This window comes from Periplaneta americana, chromosome 10, assembly GCF_040183065.1.
Source record: "Periplaneta americana isolate PAMFEO1 chromosome 10, P.americana_PAMFEO1_priV1, whole genome shotgun sequence".
NCBI classification, from domain to species: Eukaryota; Metazoa; Arthropoda; class Insecta; order Blattodea; family Blattidae; genus Periplaneta; species Periplaneta americana.
Genome location: NC_091126.1, coordinates 121673514 through 121691868, shown reverse-complemented (window position 1 = coordinate 121691868; position 18355 = coordinate 121673514). Strand labels below are relative to the sequence as shown.

Sequence of the window (18355 nt, the reverse complement as noted above, 5' to 3'; positions counted from 1 at the left end):
AATGCAAAATTATCAATTATAAATAAAGATACTTGGCTCAAATATTTTCAGTCTCTTTTGACACACAATGATGCTAACTTGAACTTCGAAATGCAATTCTCTGAGAATTGTGAAATTGAAAGTATTACATTATCTGAATTATTAGAAACAATGAAACAAGCTAAAGGTAATAAGGCTCCTGGGAAAGATGGTCTTAACGTGGAATTATTTAAATTTAATGGCATCCGATTTCTTCAGAGACTTCTCAAATTTTTCAACATTATTTGATCTGGAGCAGATTCTCCAGGCTGTTGGAACAAAGCAATAATAACCCCCATTTTTAAAAAGTAGACATAAGAAAGTTTGAAAATTACAGGGGGATAAGTTTACTTAATGCTGGATACAAAATTTAGTCATCTATTGTGAAAAAGAAGCTGATTAGCGTTAGTAACTACATATACAACATTAATTACTGAATGGCCTGGATAGCGTAGTCGGTATAGCGCTGGCCTTCTGTGCTCGGGGTTGCGGATTCGATCCCGGTCCAGGTCGATGCGACAGGCTGATGTCAGTAGATTTACTCGCACGTAAAAGAACTCCTGCGGGACAAAATTCCGGCACACCGTCGACGCTGATATAACCCCCTGCAGTTGCGAGCGTCGTTAAATAAACCATAATTCATTTTTTTATTACTGAAGAACAAAATGGTTTTAGAAAAGGCAGATCATGTGCTGATGTTTATTTCACTCTAAAGCTTATATTAGAAAAACGACGAGAATTTAATTTAGGAGTACATATGGCTTTCATAAATTATGAAAAAGCTTCTGACAAATTAAACAGAAAAGCTATTAATTATATTAAAAGCAAACGATGTCCCAAATCAAATATTACAGTCTATTTATAATATATACAAGAACATAAAAATTTCCGTTAGAATAAATAATCACCTAGGTAACAGATTTTAAAACTATTAACACAGGTGTACGACAGGGATGTTCTCTCTCGCCTCTTCTTTTTATAATCTACATGAACTCTATGATATGTAAATGGCGTTTCCAAATCCCAAATAGAGGCTACGTTCCCATAAACAGAAGGACAAAAATAGATACAATCATCTTCGCAGATGACCAGGTTCTATTGGACACTTCAGAAGATGATCTCCAAAAATCAATATTTTCGTTAAACACAGTTTGTAAAAGACTGTAATATGACCATTTCTGTAGAAAAGTCAAAAGTTATGGCTTTTAAAGCTAAATACTCAATAAGAAGTAAAATATGTATTGAAAACACAATTCTAGAACAAGTGAACACTTTTAACTATTTAGCGTACCATCTCATATGAAAAAGAAAAGGATATAGATGTTAAATAACCAATTTTGTAAAAGTTATCGGCATTATAAATTCAATTTTCAAACCTGATTTAGCACAGGAACATACAAGATTGAAGATGTACAATATTTTAACACGTTCTACTCTAGTCTTTGGATCAGAAGCCTGGAATTTGATAAATAATAATTAAGTATGCAGAACAACTACAGAAGTAATTTCGTTATTTTTGGTGTTTGGTAGTGTTCAGTATTAAATTTTATTGATGAGTAAGATTACATGTATATTATATGTTGCTAGTTACGGTTAAGATAAGAATATTTTTTAAATATTAAGAATAATTGGAACTTAGTTTCTTTTCTCGTGATTAGAAGACGATGTTCTAGACTTTCTAGAGCAGGGTCGGGCATGAGAGCGGCTCCATTTAGTCTGCCAGAGCTGCTCTTGCTCCGCAAGGCACTTCAATTCCAAGCCAGAGCAGAATGCTCACTCAGTAGCGGACTCGCATTACTGCTACCTTCCCTGCATTAATATAACAAGAGCCACGGTTGTTCTAGTCATTCAGTCTGTCAGTACATAATAGTTTATAAGGATATTACATCAATCCATTGTACATTACAGAATTTATAACACACTTATTAATTTAATGAAATAAACTTCGCTCTATGCACACACACAAATCATTAGGCTTATTTACATAACCCATATGCACATACTGCAATCTCCTCACCACGGTTCTACGAGAAGGTGTATGGCTTCCACTTCCCTTACTTGCTGTGGACAGAGTTCATCTGCCAATATAATTAAACATCGCTTGATGAAATTACGTTCGTTGAATGTTTTCAATTCCTTTGCAATTTCGTGGCAAATTTTCTAGCTAATTCTCATAGCCGATTCACTAAGTGCATTATTGTCATTCTGTTAATATATAATATAATATAATATAATATAATATAATATAATATAATATAATATAATATAATATAATATAATATAATATAATATATGATATGATATGATATGACCATAAATTAATACAACTTAAAGAAAATGTTTCTCAGGTACATTATATTAGAGTATTTATTCGATATTTATATTGCATTATAAGTTATTATAGTACATTTAGTAATATATAATTTTAAATTATACAAATATTATGATATATCATAGTATAGTATATTACAGTTCATGATATATAATATGTCTGTATTAGAGTATAGTAACTGCATTGTGAATTTTATCAAGGGAGATGAAAATATATGGGTTGTGTTTTGTTTACAAATATTTTATATTTTAATTTTCATTGCCAGTTCTTGAAATTAAACTAAATTCTATTGAAACATGACTGTATTGTTAAAGTTTTTTTATTTACAAAAATAGAAAGGTAAATTTTCCTATTACATTACAATGAGATTATTACTCTTCATGGTGGTATTAATATGAATTTTAGCATAGCCGAAATGATTACACTGAACAACAAATTTTTACTTTTTGTCTTGCTCCGAAATAAAAATTGGTGAATATTACTAATATGTGTGCCCTAAATCTGAATTTAAAATCCAAATTGCCCCATCATGTACCATTTTCCAGTGAAAGTGAATTGAATTTTATATGAAAAATATTTTTATTTTTTTATTTTTCACTGCTGTTGTTAAAATTACAACAGACTAGGGATCAAAACGCTTTATAATATTTGAAAATGTGTACTGGATACAAAAATAATGTTACATAGTTTAAAACACAATAAACACAACAACAATAAAATTATTTCATATGTATAATGAGAAAAATCTCAGAATTTGAATTGCCATATAAAAGGATTTTCTGGATGACTTCCATTTATAACTAGACCCGGTAGTTTTTACAAGGAACCAACAATAGTCTGCAACCATGCAGGATGATCATTTTCCTTTATATCACCTTTCCATTTCAGATATTTCTCAATGAAATCTTTCTCCATGCCTGTCGCTTACTGCTCCAAGGGTAGGAGGAAAGAAATCCAAATGAGAATGTAAAAAGTGTATTTTGAGAGACATATTACACCCCATTTTCTCATGTCCGCTTAACATGGTTTCCACAAGTTCGATGTAATTATCTGCCAAGTTGAGCAAACATCTTTGAAAGCGCGCCATGCCATTTTTTCTATAACGGAAAGAATGTGAGGGAAACCACTACCTGAAAGCCGTATGATGACAATAAATATGAATATGCTTATAACCAGTGGTGGCTCGTGAAGTTGTGGATTGGGAGAGCTGCAGTAGATTTCGGTACATACAAATTACACTTGTTGATACCATTACTAATAAGTAGACTTCGTGGAATTGCCACGAGAATCGCAAGGTTTACTGCGCACGCGGTATAGACTGTATGAGAAGGGGGCGTGCAAAGGATGGAGTATGTCTCTAATGTAAACACTGAGCAGTATACTGCGGTTACAATAAAACCTGTATCCTGCATTCAAGAAATATAATGAATAATCATTGAAGTAGGAAATGTCTAAACATGTAAATACACAAATATTTTATAGTGAGATATATTAATTCTTAAAATTTAATGTAAGATACTCACATCATCCTTGAATATGTGAATTGCAGTGAAGAGTTACGTAGCTACATTTTGAGCGACTGCAAAGCAGTGGCGGCTGATTGACTGAGGCAAGTGAGGCCGGGCCTCAGTCACTTGGCTTAACTGAAATCAAATTTTGTGTTTTTATATAATGTATTAGTTATTTGAATGAAGCATATATCGCTGTAGAAGCATTTGAAAACTTTGATGTATATAGACCTGTTTTGCAGTAAAATTTGTTCCTGAGGCCGGGATCGCTCGTGCCAGGTGTGGCTTGTGATGCATATAGACCTGTTTTGCAGTAAAATTTGTTCCTGAGGCCAGAATCGTTCATGCCAGGTTTGGCTTAATGCATTTCATGTCCTTTCGCGGGCTTTGAGTTTACGCTTAAAACGTTGTAGCTGAAGCACAATTCCGCTGGCCTGGCCAGGTTTCACTCCTCCCATCCATGGGCTGGCCTCAAGGGTAGAGTGGGGTAGGAATAGCAGTGGTGATTTGTCTTCCTAACTAGGCCATAAATAACAAAATTCCAGCTTTTTGGCAGGCAGAAACCCACTCGAGATTCTCTCCCCTTATGTCTCAGTTTATGACATAAGCGAGGGTGTTCTACTATTGTACTTCGTAGTACAGTAGTGAATCTGGGCCAATGTTGTTATGTACAGTAGCGTGCAAATTAATCCGAACTAATTAATTCGATCATAAAACGATACAGGGAGACTAGATCCATCACACCCCAGAAAAAAGGAAACTGTGGCCGGAAAAGGAAGACTTCACCTGCAGATGATCGTTTAATTGTCAGGAAAAGTAAATTAAATCCTAGACTAACTGCTGTCGACTTAACCCGCGAGTTAATGGCTACCACTGGGGCGAATATTCACGTCACAACAGTGCGGCGTAGGCTTTTGGAAGCTGGACGAAGGGCTCGTAAGCCTATTAAGAAGCAACTGCTAACACCTGTTATGTGCAAAAAACGCTTAATGTGGGCAAAATTACATCAACACTGGACAGTGAATGACTAGAAGAATGTACTTTTTTCCGATGAGTCTCATTTCGAGGTCCACGGCCACCGTGTTTCTTACATACGGAAAGGATCCGAAAAAGTAGCAGCAGCTCATCTCCAACAAGCACCCAAATACCACCCTAAAGTAATGTTTTGGGGTTGTTTTACACATGAAGGACCTGGAGCATTAATACCTATCAAGGGAAAGATGAATTCTGACAAATATATTCACTTATTGGAAACCAGAATCGTACCCCAGCTGCAAAAATCATTTCCGGATGGCAGAGGTGTGTTCCAACAAGACCTGGCACCATGCCATACGTCTCGAAAAACTACAGAATTCTTCAACAAGAAGAATATTCAGGTACTCCCCTGGCCAGGCAACTCACCCGACATCAACCCCATTGAGAACTTGTGGTCAATTTGCAAAATAAGAATGCAAAAAATGGATTGTTCTACAAAGGAGAAGATGATTTCTACCCTCATTGGTGTATGGTTTCGCGATGAAGAAATGAAGAATATTTGTGGGAAATTAGTGGAATCCATGCCAAATCGTCTCAGAGCTGTTATTAGGAACAAGGGAGGCCACATAGATTACTGAGATATGTCGTAGATCCTTTTTTTATCCCGTTTGAGTGTTTTTGCATAAGTAATTACGTTGTTCGGATTAATTTGCATGCTACTGTATTTCGGGAAAATATAAACAGAAACAAATGAGAGAAATAATGCTGGTGCAGTTAATTCATTGTTAGAGTGTCCTTTTTCGAGAAGAAATAATACTAAAAGAAAGGAAGTTTTAAATAAAGAGAGAGACTACCGAGATACCTACGACATCGCTGATAATTTTTCTGACACATAATCTTAAAACGCGAGTTTCTATTGCATCCTGGTATGGACAACATAAATGGTTATGTGGTACTGTGATGCAAAATAAACTTCTCTTGGCCTTGTTTGTTGCTGTCAAAGGAAAAAAATAAAAAGAAAAGAAAGAAAGGGGAATTTCAACACATAATATGGGATGCTTCATCACACTGAAACAATCACTGAAACTCAGAGCATGACAGCTTATTTGGTGAGTGAAATTATTATTTTTCATTGATAGTAATAAGAATAGACTAATAATAGTAATAATAATAATAATAATAATAATAATAATACAGTAATAATGATATTAATAACATAATAACAATAATAATTAATATCATAAACAAACATTTCCTATCGGAGGCACTTAAACTAGTTGCATCTGGCCTCACCAAGGATTTTGATCACCGGCCGCTACTGCTGCAAAGTAACCTCCTCCGATGGTCACTTAAGCAGTTTTTATTTTGGGAAAATGTACGTTCAACATCATATGATGTAATACGTACATATTTGAAGAACGGAAAGTCACTACTTTTTAGTACATCAACTTCAGATGTCTTGTCGTGATCTGATGGTACATCATTTATAATACGAAGTTGTGAATAGGCAGTATTTTTGGCAATAATGTTTCTCAACTTACATTTCACTTTTTCTGAAATTAGTGAATTGTTATTTTGGATAACGGTTTGTGATACTTTATCCACTATATTAAGGGCTTCTGAGAGTTGTAGTTTAGACGATTCTAACAGGATGATGTTTTTGGACACGATTTTAAAATTAGAATCAATGAACAGAATAACTTCCAATAGCTGTTCAGAAGGCAATGATTTTACATCTACAACAGCGGAACTGTCTGTGCTATCCAATGCATCAATTACCTCCATTATTTTGCCGTAATGTTCTGCATAATAATTAACAGCATCCAACCACGTTTCCCAAAGGGTCAAGACTGGTTGCGGGGGTAAGGGTATTCCAGGGGCAATTATTTGGAACAGCAACACTCTCATTGTAGTATGTTTGATTGAATTATTGTCTGCACTGAACAAATGTTAAGCTTTGACTATTCGAACCACAGTAATGCAAAAACAAGTGCTTACATAGGTATACATTAGCTGTAGCTGCTCTATCTATTTGGACCGGTCACAACTCTTAACATGAACTGCTTATACTACGAGACCGGGCGGTCTCTCACCTCCTCTATACTACATACATCGGCAACCTGATTGCATGCTGCGTGTGACAATTCAACGAAGTCTACTAATAAGTATAGGACAAAAATAAATGCACTACATATCGAAAAACCAAAACTTCCTGACTTAGTTGGGAGATGTCTGTGGGACCATTTGCTAATCCCTAAGAAAAACTAATACCATCGATTTCAGTCTGAATTTCAGATCGGCAGACACTCAACTTACAATCTACCAGTTCATTCTGAATTGTCTTAGAATAACCTTAAACGGTGACATGTTCAAAATGATTTTTGAGAGGCTCGTTCAGATTACTCACGAACTGTAGCAACCCACGAAATACACCAGGGTTCTTCGAATCGTTTTTTCATCATGTCCCCTAAGGGGAAGTTCATATTGGCCACAAAATTTGATACAATCAATTTTTTTTTAATAATTTCACGATTTTTTCTCACTTCTTGATTATGTTTGAGAATGTTTGTTCTCAACTTAAATGTTTGCACTGGTTGAGTTATGGTATTAAGACGTCACACCAAAGCAACACTTAGATATACTGATGGTCAACAATTTTCTAAAACTGGAAAAGAAGTCTCTTTCGTATTTTACGTGCTATATCAAAAGGATTCTACTCGTGCAATCATTTTGAGTTAAGGCAAATATTAGGTTCTGCTGGAGGCTGGATATATACGTAATAATAAGGCAAAGGAGAATATTAATTTCGTTATATTAACTCGATAAGATTCTACAACAATAAGTAGGCCTATGTGAAAAGAAAATAAAAATTTTGTCATTAAGTTTCAAGGGAATAGAGAATCCATTTGACGCAGCATTACAATAGCGGTGTGGGAGGAGAGGAAAGATCCCTTGTGGCCTGGCTCTGCAAGCCACTGCAGCGAGATATGGGTTTTAACAGCGGCAGTTTCCCTCTGCTTCCCTTCACCTTTCTACCCCCTGACCTAGCAAGACACACTCTCTATGAGCTGACCATCCTGCAGATCCCAGGACGACTTTGAATGCAGTGTCAATTCCAATACAGTCGACGCGCAAAAAGATTATGCATAAGATAATAGTACATATTCCCGGCCAGATGAAATATAAAGCAATTTACCAATAAAAGCTGTAACAATTCTTCTAAAAATTAAAATAAATATTATTTTTATTTTCCTGTCAAAGCAGGGAGTGCTGCAGCTCCGCAGCTCTTATGGACGAGCCGCCCCTGAATATAACGGAAAGTTTTTCCTCAAACAAAGACTCTCCTATAACTTTGTGAATTTGTGGACCTATGAAAATGCCCTCTTTTAATTTGCCTTCACTCAAACGCATAAAGTTTTCTTTTAAATACTGAAAACCACACCTTTGTTTGTTCATTGCATAGACCTCACTTTAAACTGTTACGAAATTTACTGAATAGAAGGGACCAATATCTTTTTATTTATTAGAAGTACAAAATAACATGCCAACAACCATAAGAAACCGGAAATAGATCATAAACTCATAAGATGCATTAGCTTTTGTTTTGGTTTACAACCCCCAACCCGTGCCAGATGTTTCCTGGGAGAGTGCTTATCGAAAAGTGAAATCATTGTGTATCTTAAAAACCTTACGTGATACGAAGAAAGTAGATGAATTTTCGGATTCAGCGCAAACCAAATCATAAGGGACACATTGTTTTAAGTCGAAGCAAAATTCTTGTTGTTCAGTGTTATAGCTTTTATTTACTAATTTTTGAAGAAATTAAATACCATTGTGAACTTGAGGTGAGCAGAAGAAAAAACATAGGTTAACATACATGGCATACAGGGAAGTATGTGTTAGAAGAGTTATGAATAAAAAAATATGGTACTCAAATCTATGTCAATTTTTTTAAAGTTCAAGAGCAGGGTTCAAACTCGGTAACTTCCCCTTGTGTACACTCCTGGCCACGTACATTCCCTAGTGAGTGTCTTCCAGCCACACATACAAGAGATTGTCGCCTAGGTAGCGTAGTTGGTATAGCGCTGGCCTTCTATGTTCGAGGTTGCGGGTTCGATTCCGGCTCAGGTGTATGGTATTTAAGTGCGTTTAAATGCGACAGCTCATGTCAGTAGATTGAGTGGCATGTAAAATAACTCCTGCGGGACAAAATTCTGGCACACCGGCGACGCTGATATAACCTCTCCAGTTGCGAGCGTCGTTAAATAAACCATAATTTAATTTAATTTACAAGAGATCGACAAGGAAAATACCTCTGTAATGAAAGTGCTTGGAATATGCCAATTCGTGGAATGTTTCTTGAAAGAAGGGCTTAGATAGGTAATTCTTTATCTCGTAAAACGAAATGCATGCGTGCGCCGTAGCTCATAGTAAGAACCTTATGGTGGGGTAAGTGAGCTAGCTAGCTGTAAGTGGCTTTTTATCTGGATTTGTTTCTTAAGAGACTTTCCCTACATGTAAAGCGAATGGCAGGTAAACTCATGGCGAATCCTTGAAGTCAGGTCAAAATACAATTTCGCTGTTACTAATTGCACCGATGCCAGATAACGGCGCATTTGGTATATACATAATCTTTGACGCATGGGAGACTTTGACTGCTGTGCTCTAGTTGGGAATAAAGCAAAGTGTTCCCGTTAAAATTATATTATTGATGAGGGAATTACATCCCTAAATTTAATATCTGTCCGCGACTGAGTGATCTAAACCTTCGGCCTGTCACGTAGGCAGTTCGAGTTCGAGTCCCGGTAAAACCCGAGATTTTTAATTGAAAAACCCGTAGTGACATGGCGGAATTTTTCTTGGAGTTCTCCCGTTTCTTTAGGTTGGGTAACAACATCTGTCCGATCTCCATTCTATTAAGATTCCATAACATTGCCAGATTGCCGGCAGGCGACGCAAAGGGGAGGCTGGTCAGAGGCGAGAGGAGTTGCCTGCTCGCAGCCTGGATACTCAGCGAACCTTAGTACAGTCTCCTGATGCGTGTTGAAAATGCGTCTAGCTAGTTGTGCAATAGATCTACTTGGTCGCAAAGTTGAGTTGCAGTGACTCTCATCCTCCAATAGTGAACTACTGTAAAGTGATATGATAATTCCTCCTAACACTTTGTTCTTGGTCGTATTAACATTTCAAAATCTCTAGAAGCCATTCTAGTAAAATGTCTGAAGCCTTCTAAAGTTAAATATGTTAATGGATTTCTTGCACGTTTAGGCAAATTCTGTAAAATTCCGTCTTTGTCATCAATGTATTTTTTGTACCGTTTGTGGACGATCAAAAACATTCTGCATTTGCAGACAGCCACCACAACTTCATTCGACATGGTCTCAAGAGCAATCGGGCGATCTGGACGCGCAACTATGTTTCGTTACAACTTATAAAAACAAAAAAAGTACTGCAATAGTTTCGGTATAATTTCCCCAAACGTTATAGGCTATCCAAGTGAGTAAGGTACTAAGCTTTAAGACACACACACGCAAGCACGCACGCACAAGATTATTATGAAGTGGATAAAGTAGACTTAAACATGTGTCATAAAAGTGCTAGTAGAAAAATACTAGACATTAGAGAATTTCTTACATTTACGTAACGAGACGCAGACGCCTCGTGTCGACATAGCCGTGGATTCCCCTTCCATAGCCTCAGACGAAGACAACGAAAACAGAAACGCTTATTAGAAGTCGATAGTCACAATGTTGAATTAATTTTCTGGCAACATTATGTAATTATATTGACCTTCCCTAGTATTTGAATAGGAGCCAAGTCAGAGTCAATAAGATAAGGTTTCTGTGTATCGATGTCCCCATGCTTCAGCATTCTAGCCACTCATTGCCACCGATATTTTCAGTGGGGAAGAACGACTTGCTCTTCATGACTAATATACGAAGGTTTGTATGTAAGATCTTGTATGAAACTTTTTTTCAACATATTTTAACAATGTATCATTCAGCGGTTACTTTTACGATGTTAAGACATATTTATCTATTGTTATTGAGGGTTTTTAATACTAACCTATCCTGGGAGTTTCTGTTCTCTTTTTAAAACTCTACCGAAATAAAAATAAATGCTTGATTTTGGAATAATAGAGTAGTTCTGTAGAACTTAATGGTGTATTGTATGTTATTATTCTGAAGATAACTCTCATTGCAGCGAGTATTCCAGTAACAATTATCCCAGGGCTAGTCACATGTCGGCAATGTTATCGGTGAACGCTAACTTACAGGCTGCAGAATTTATAAAAATAGCCGTCAATTTATTTTTAAACATTTTCAATGGAAGCGAATTATTCTTCCTTTATCTATAACTACACGTGCTTATATTTATACTTCTTTGTGGCAAACAGAACGTATCTGTGTGTCACGGAAATACATATTTTCTCCCGCGTATTTGCTGTGTTGGTTTTATATGGTTGTTGTTAGATCTTCGTAAGTATGACACGTAAAAATGAAATAATCTAGATTATTTACTTAGATTAGCTCATTAGAGCCCAAATAAGTTTTTGTTTTAGATATTAAGAATTTTGGATTTTTGTGTTTGTAGTCAGTAGGCTACACACCATTTTAATGAGGGATGTAAAGCAAGGGACATAATACTTGTTGAGCGGGCGAAAATATTTCAAGATATGTAGCGCGGTTCATAAAAGGCCTTAGTTTTAATTACATCTCAGCACAAATGTGTAATATTTAAACAGAAAAGCGAAGCTAATATCTCATCAACATAATGACCGAAAACTTTCGACTCGGAGCATGCGCAGTAGAAGAAACTCGAGTCGCTCAACTATTATTCCCTCATTGTATATCACATTTCACTAGAATGAATAATGCTTTCTTCTCTGTTTTATTCATAAGGAGTGTGTTAACAAACTTGTCCTCAGCACTGTTTTATCATTCCAAGTTCTTTTTTCTTTAATAATTATTTATATAAAAAATTACAATGCATGGTAAAAAATTACAAAAATGTATATCTCATTTATATATTGAACTGATAAGAATATGGTTATGAATATCACAGTGAAGAAAGCATTTAAAACATTAACAATTTTATTGTACAAGATATTTCCTACAGACACTGCAACTTCTGAATTTCACTCCGGCTCAAAACCTTATCTGATTGATTGATTGATTGACATTACAAACAAGACGCGCTATCTTTAATGCAAATACTTTTCTACACATTATACCATGGTGTGGGGGCGTTTTCTGGATATAGCCTACGCATTGGAAATGCACATCCAAAATTTAACTAGCCAATTTGGTGTTAGGGGCCTATATGTTTTATCAAAACTCAAGTTTAACACTATAGTTAGTTAAAAAAAAAAAAACCTACCTTTAATTTCCCGCGATTTTGCTGCCGTCAACTGCGGTTTAGCTCACTATCTCTATGGGTGAGCTTATAGGAGAAAATTCTTGCCGAATCTCCTTTTTGTGACATGTAAGGTTAAATATACAAATCTGGCTTTCAGGTAGTAGCTCTCTGTAAAGCAGGTTTGAATAATTTCAAGGAAAAATTGTTCCGGGGCCGGGTATCGATCCCGGGACCCTTCACTTAGCGCGCGAACGCTCTTCCGACTGAGCTACCCCAGGAACTATACACGTGTATAGTTCCTGGGGTAGCTCAGTCGGAAGAGCGTTCGTGTAAGGTTGAAGTTTGAGGGTAAAATGTGCCAGAGGCAGGAGTACAGTAAGAGGTTAAGCTTGAGTAGGAGACTAGGGACATTTATAAAAATGAAACGGCATATGCGCAGACTGATCTACATTCATGTACAAATCTTTTATTATAGCCTATCTCTGCATCTGTGCAACGCCACATTTGCGGTGAAGGGGAAGAGAGATAGGAAACGTTTGTAATGGTTTTTAATAAGTTGACGCCCACGACTAAGATAAGCCTCTTGAAATTTAATGGTCACTCAGTCGGCATCGGTAGCGTACTTGGTATACCGCTGGCCTTCTATGTTCGAGGTTGCGGGTTCGATCCGCAGGTCGTTGGCATTTAAGTGTGTTTAAATGCGACAGGCTCATGTCAGTAGATTTACTGGCATGTAAAAGAACTCCTGCAGGACAAAATTGCGGCACACCGGGGATGCTGATATAACTTCTGCAGTTGCGAGCGTCGTTAAATAAACTATAATTTGATTTGATTTAATGGTCACTCAAGGCAGAGATATAATACAAGATCTGTTATGTTGTAACCCAGTATCTTGTGGAGAGCAAAACTATGTTCAGCACCTTAAATATGAATATAAACAATTCTATAGGACTGACAACCATCTCGTTGAAGTGTGACATTTGTTTAAATAAACTGACATTTTAGATTACTGGTTTTGCTGGTAACTGATAATATTTCAAATACATTAATTCAATAGTTTAATACTACTTGAGAATACATAAATTCTATTTAGCTCTTTTACATGTTTTCTTTGACAAATTTCCCTTTTGTAACTTCAGGCTAGTCAGCATTACTGTATTTCTTAAGATTTAATAAAATTTGCGGAAAATATAAAATACGGAGTACGTGAGTTCTGTTTAAATGTTTTTTCTCTTGTACGGAGGAGGGATCCGAAGGCTTGCAGTGCAGCCTGAGGTTTATTGTGCTTGCCACTCCTATTTTCTGAATGATTGGGTAGCCGAACGGCCGCGCTCTTGTACAAGTATAGCACGCCGCACCGTGAACTTAACCCGGGGCTATTGTATGGATGATGACGATGATGATGATGATGATGATGATGATGATGATGATGATATGTGAATTAAGGATGGCGAAATGAGTCCGAGGTTCAACGTCGAAAGTTACTCAACAATTCTGCTTCAATTGGTTCAGAAAAAATCCCGGAAAACCCCCCAATAGGTGATTTGTCCCATCCAAGATTTGAACCCGGGCCCGCTCGTTTCATGGTCAGAATGCTGACCATTACTCCACAACGGTGGACCTGTTTAAGTATTACAGTACTTCCTTTTACAATTTGAAGTATAAACTTCAGAGAGCATGGTATTAATTCGAAATTTGAGAGAGCGAGAGAGAGAGAGAGAGAGAGAGAGTGTGTGTGTGTGTGTGTTTTTCTAGTGCAGTTAATTCTACGCGAATGTTGCTATAATTTTAGACATGCTCTTTTCAAACTGTTATTGACGAAAGTCCCAAGACGTTTAAACTTTGTGTGTATTTTTTATTCAGAAATGAAGCAGAAGCTGGCCTACGTTACCGTATAAAGTAGTTTTATCAAATTTCGTGATTTTCTCCGAGGTTGTTGTTGTTGTTTAGTCAACTGTCCGAAGACAGGTTTGAACCTCACAAATGATGTCAACAAGGCACCACTTATGAGGAAACTAGGCCAGGAGATAATGGCGTAGGGCTTTCAGTTCCTATCCCCCTCCATTGCATACATCGCCGACTAGCTACATATTATACTAGGATCATTCCATGTCAAATCAACACAAAAAAGTGGACTTTTCAACCCGACCACCTCAGATTTTCATTAAATTTGGTGGGATGGTAAAGAACCTTAAGTTAATTAATTATGTAAAATTTTAGCCCTCAATAATGCACGATATCCATACAGCAATTCTGTCAATATGAGAAAAAATGTAAAAATGTCGCATACTACGTCAACAAAAATAATTCATAACTTCTCTTCTAATTGAGGTAGAATCTTAAACTTGGGCTTATTTTAAAGCTAAGAGATCATACGTTTCAATAAAAATAGGTTTACATCAAAGTAATGAATTCTTTATTGAATGGTCACGTGAAACACATTTTAACATTGAATATCTATAAATGCGGGTCATAAATTATTTCGCGAAAAATGTATGTTATAGAGGTAAGAGTATTCTCCCCTTGGTGTAAGTTTCCTTTTGGAAACGTTTCAGGAATATCAGTAAAAAAAAATATATCAGTGTATTGGTTTGTAGCACTTAAACCCATCTTACACCAACAATGCATGCGCGCGAGTTCGTACTTGTCTGATTATCTGCGTCATCAATCTGTCAGGCCGTCATGAGTGGCAGTTTATACAGTCTTCAATTTATACAAAACGTGCGATCTGTTTCAAGTGCAGTGTCGTTAGTTTTTGTAGTACGTGGTAGTTTTGTGCGATGTAATGGAGTCGCGTTTTAAGTTATAGGCCTATGTTTGCTGTAATCTCTTCGAGAAATCAGGGCATTGTAATTAGAGGAACAATTTAAAAAGTGTTATATCGTGGATACTTAATGTATTTCCTGATTTAAAACAGGAACAAAAGGTGTGCCCTATGTGTCGCAAAGAAAAAAAAATATAATATGATGCTATTACGCAGAACCCTCAGAATGACTCTAGTAATGAAGAATACGTCGATTCTACAGCAAATGTAAGTTAATTAAATACAAGTCTTTTTGACCAAGGTGTGTTCCTTATTAAACAGAAAAGGCTACAACAAGAGACAGAAATTTGAAAATATTGTGAAAGATAAAGTCTTCGATATTAAAGACGCCGAGGAACCAGGACCTTTCTGATTCTGAAATTTTGTCTCAGTTGCAGGAAAATTTTCAAAATTCAGGTAAAAGTGAGAAAATCGCCATTTTAACACTACTACCTAAAAGCTGGAGAGTAAATAATATAAAAAAGAGTTTCTTTCAGCTTTCGAATATATAATTCGGAAAGCCAAAGTCCTGGCAAAGGGAAAGGGAATTTTGTGTTCACCAAATCCGAAACCTGGAAAACCCTTGCTCGCGGCTGTTGCCGGTAAAGTTAAAGAATTCTGTTGTTCTGACGAGATAAGCAGAATGATGCCTGGTAAGAAATATCTGTTGTGATTAAAGAATCAGGGAGTAAATCACATGAGCAGAAATGAATTATATGCAGTGTTTAAAAATTCTAACCCTGAAATGAAGGTAATATTCTCCAAATTTTCAGCTCTTAGACCAAGAAATTGTATTCCAGCAGGAGTTAGTGGAACTATACTGTCTGTGTTTGTGTCCTTATCAGAATGTAAAAGTTATGCCGGAAGCAATTTATTAAAGTTTCAGGTCTACGTGGATTTCTAGAAAATTTTTCTTTATACCTTCCAACTTATCAACATTTCTTGGCTACTATGATGTGCAATCCTCCTCATATAAATTTCTTGTTCAGGAAATGCACACAATGTCCTGAACCATTCAAAATAAGAGAGGGTTTAGAGAAATGTTTCGAATAAAACTTCAGTGAATCAGTGACCTACAAACAGTGGATGACAACTGACCGATCAACGCTTGAGACCATAATGAAACCCACAGACAAATTTTTCGACTATCTCTTGGAGAAACTTGGTGATTTACTGACTCACTCATTTATATCATCTGAACAAAGTAAGTTTCTACGTGATATAAAATCATTTCTACAGCCATGCCAGCTTTTTATATTATGCGACTTCGCTGAAAACTATTTCGTAATCGAAGATGAAATTCAGTCATATCACAGGACTAATGTGCAGACAACAATTCATACTATCGTAATATATTATAACGAATCGTCATCCGATACGGTCTCTATTAAAAATCTGGTAATAATTTCACACTGCCCGAAATATGACACTACAGCTGTACATCTGTTTCAAAAATATCTAATGGATTCATTAAAACAAACATCTGTAATTCACCACAAAAATTATGTATTTCTCCGATGGATTATCTGCTCAGTATAAAAATAGGAAAACATTTCTTGAACCTCACATTACATGAAGAAGATTTTGGATTTCCAACAGAATTGCATTATTTTTGCATATCGCATGGCAAAAGAGCATGCGACGTTGTAGGTGGGACACTTAAAAGGTTTGCGGCTTGTGCTAGTTTGCAGAGACCATCCGATAAACAAATAACTACACCTAGGGAATTGTACGACTGGACAAGGGATCATCTCCCAAACATTACTACCGTTTATGTGACTGAAAAAGAGCTATACTGAAGAGGAAAAAATGCTTGCTCTTCGATTTGCAAAATCCACCGCAGTGCCTGGAACACAAGTTTCATACAGTCATGTTGTTTAGGATGGGTATTGTACTTGCTAAGCAGTTTTAAAATGCAGCTGAAACAACGCAGCATCCTGTCTGGGAAGATGATCACGCTATTTCATCTCAGCAATGAAAGATAAGCATTTCTTACAGAACTTCAGGTTTAACAAAACCCATGTGACAATAATTTATTTGAGGTAATAATTAAAAAAAATCGAATTATGTGCTACATGTTAAATTACATAGTGACATTCAAGAATATGATCAAATATAATTAAAAACAACGAATATGTAGGGCATAATTATCGCGACTTATACGGTTAGCTTACGCTTGCAGTAACATAACAATTTTTATCTTTGTAACCTATGATGATTCCAAGTTGAAACTTATCAATTCATTATATCACTAATTGAGGCGTACTATATATTTTTTTCCTTAAAATAGAACCCCCGCATTTTTAAATAAGAATATATGAAAATTGTTTCACCATGTTTTTTTAGTGTAATTGCATACATGCAGAAAACAATATAACCAATAAAAACTATCACATATTAAGAATGTACCACCCAATTTTTGTAAATTTATCTGGAGACGTTGTTGAGATATACGTGGTGTGTCTAAAAAGTTCGGTGAATGGTGTAATATCTGAAAGGCAACTTGGCGCATGTGCTTGCGCATGCGCATGGTTCTTCAGAAACTTGGGGAGAATCGATACACAGCATGCAATGCATGTAACTGGCAGTGTAAACAGACTGCGACCAGGTGAACGTAGTCAGTGTGAGAGGAAGTGTCACAGCGCAATGGAGCAACGTGTAAACATCAAGTTCTGCTACAAATTGGGGAAGACTGCAAGGGAGACACATGGAAAGTTGGTGCAGGTGTACGGGAGGGAAGCCGTGAGCAGAAAATGTGTTTACGAATGGTTTAAACGCTTCCGTGAAGGGATGGAAACCATTGAGGATGAGCCACGTTCAGGTCGGCCATCGACAAGCAGAACACCAGAAATGATCGAGAAAGTGCGACAAATGCAGGCACAAGATCGGCGACTGACTCTAAGATTGATTGTGGAGGAATTGGACATTAGCAAGGACACGGTGCACACCATCGTCCGCGATGATTTGGGTAAGCGGAAGATCTGCTCCCGATTTGTGCCGCACAAGCTCACAGACGAGCATAAAGCAAAACGGATGGAAACTTCTGGTGATTTCATTTCTATGTGTGACCAGGATCCATTGCTTCTGAAAACCATCGTAACGGGAGATGAGACCTGGTGCTACCAGTTCGATTCGGAATCAAAACGGCAATCGATGTCATGGTGTTCACCGACTTCCCCGCGACCAAAAATAAAAGCCGTCTGCAAAAATCACCTTCTTCGACAACAACGGCATCATCCACAAGGAATTTGTTCCTGCAGGTCATACCATTAATGCTGCATTTTTCCAGTCCGTTTTGAACCGATTGCTACAGCGTATCCGGCGGGTTCGGCCAGAGTTGCCCAGGACTGGAAAATGGGT

At 36.7% G+C, this 18355-nt stretch overlaps 1 protein-coding gene across 1 annotated transcript in view; it reads left to right on the top strand.

Annotated features, from left to right (window-relative positions):
• Positions 1-10568: 10568 nt before the first annotated feature.
• Positions 10569-18355, top strand: part of LOC138707993 (phosphonopyruvate decarboxylase-like) — a 76543-nt gene continuing 68756 nt past the window's right edge. The window contains exon 1 of the mRNA XM_069838094.1: positions 10569-10775. The gene's annotated coding sequence lies outside the window, so the exon portion shown is untranslated. The remainder of the gene's footprint in view (positions 10776-18355) is intronic.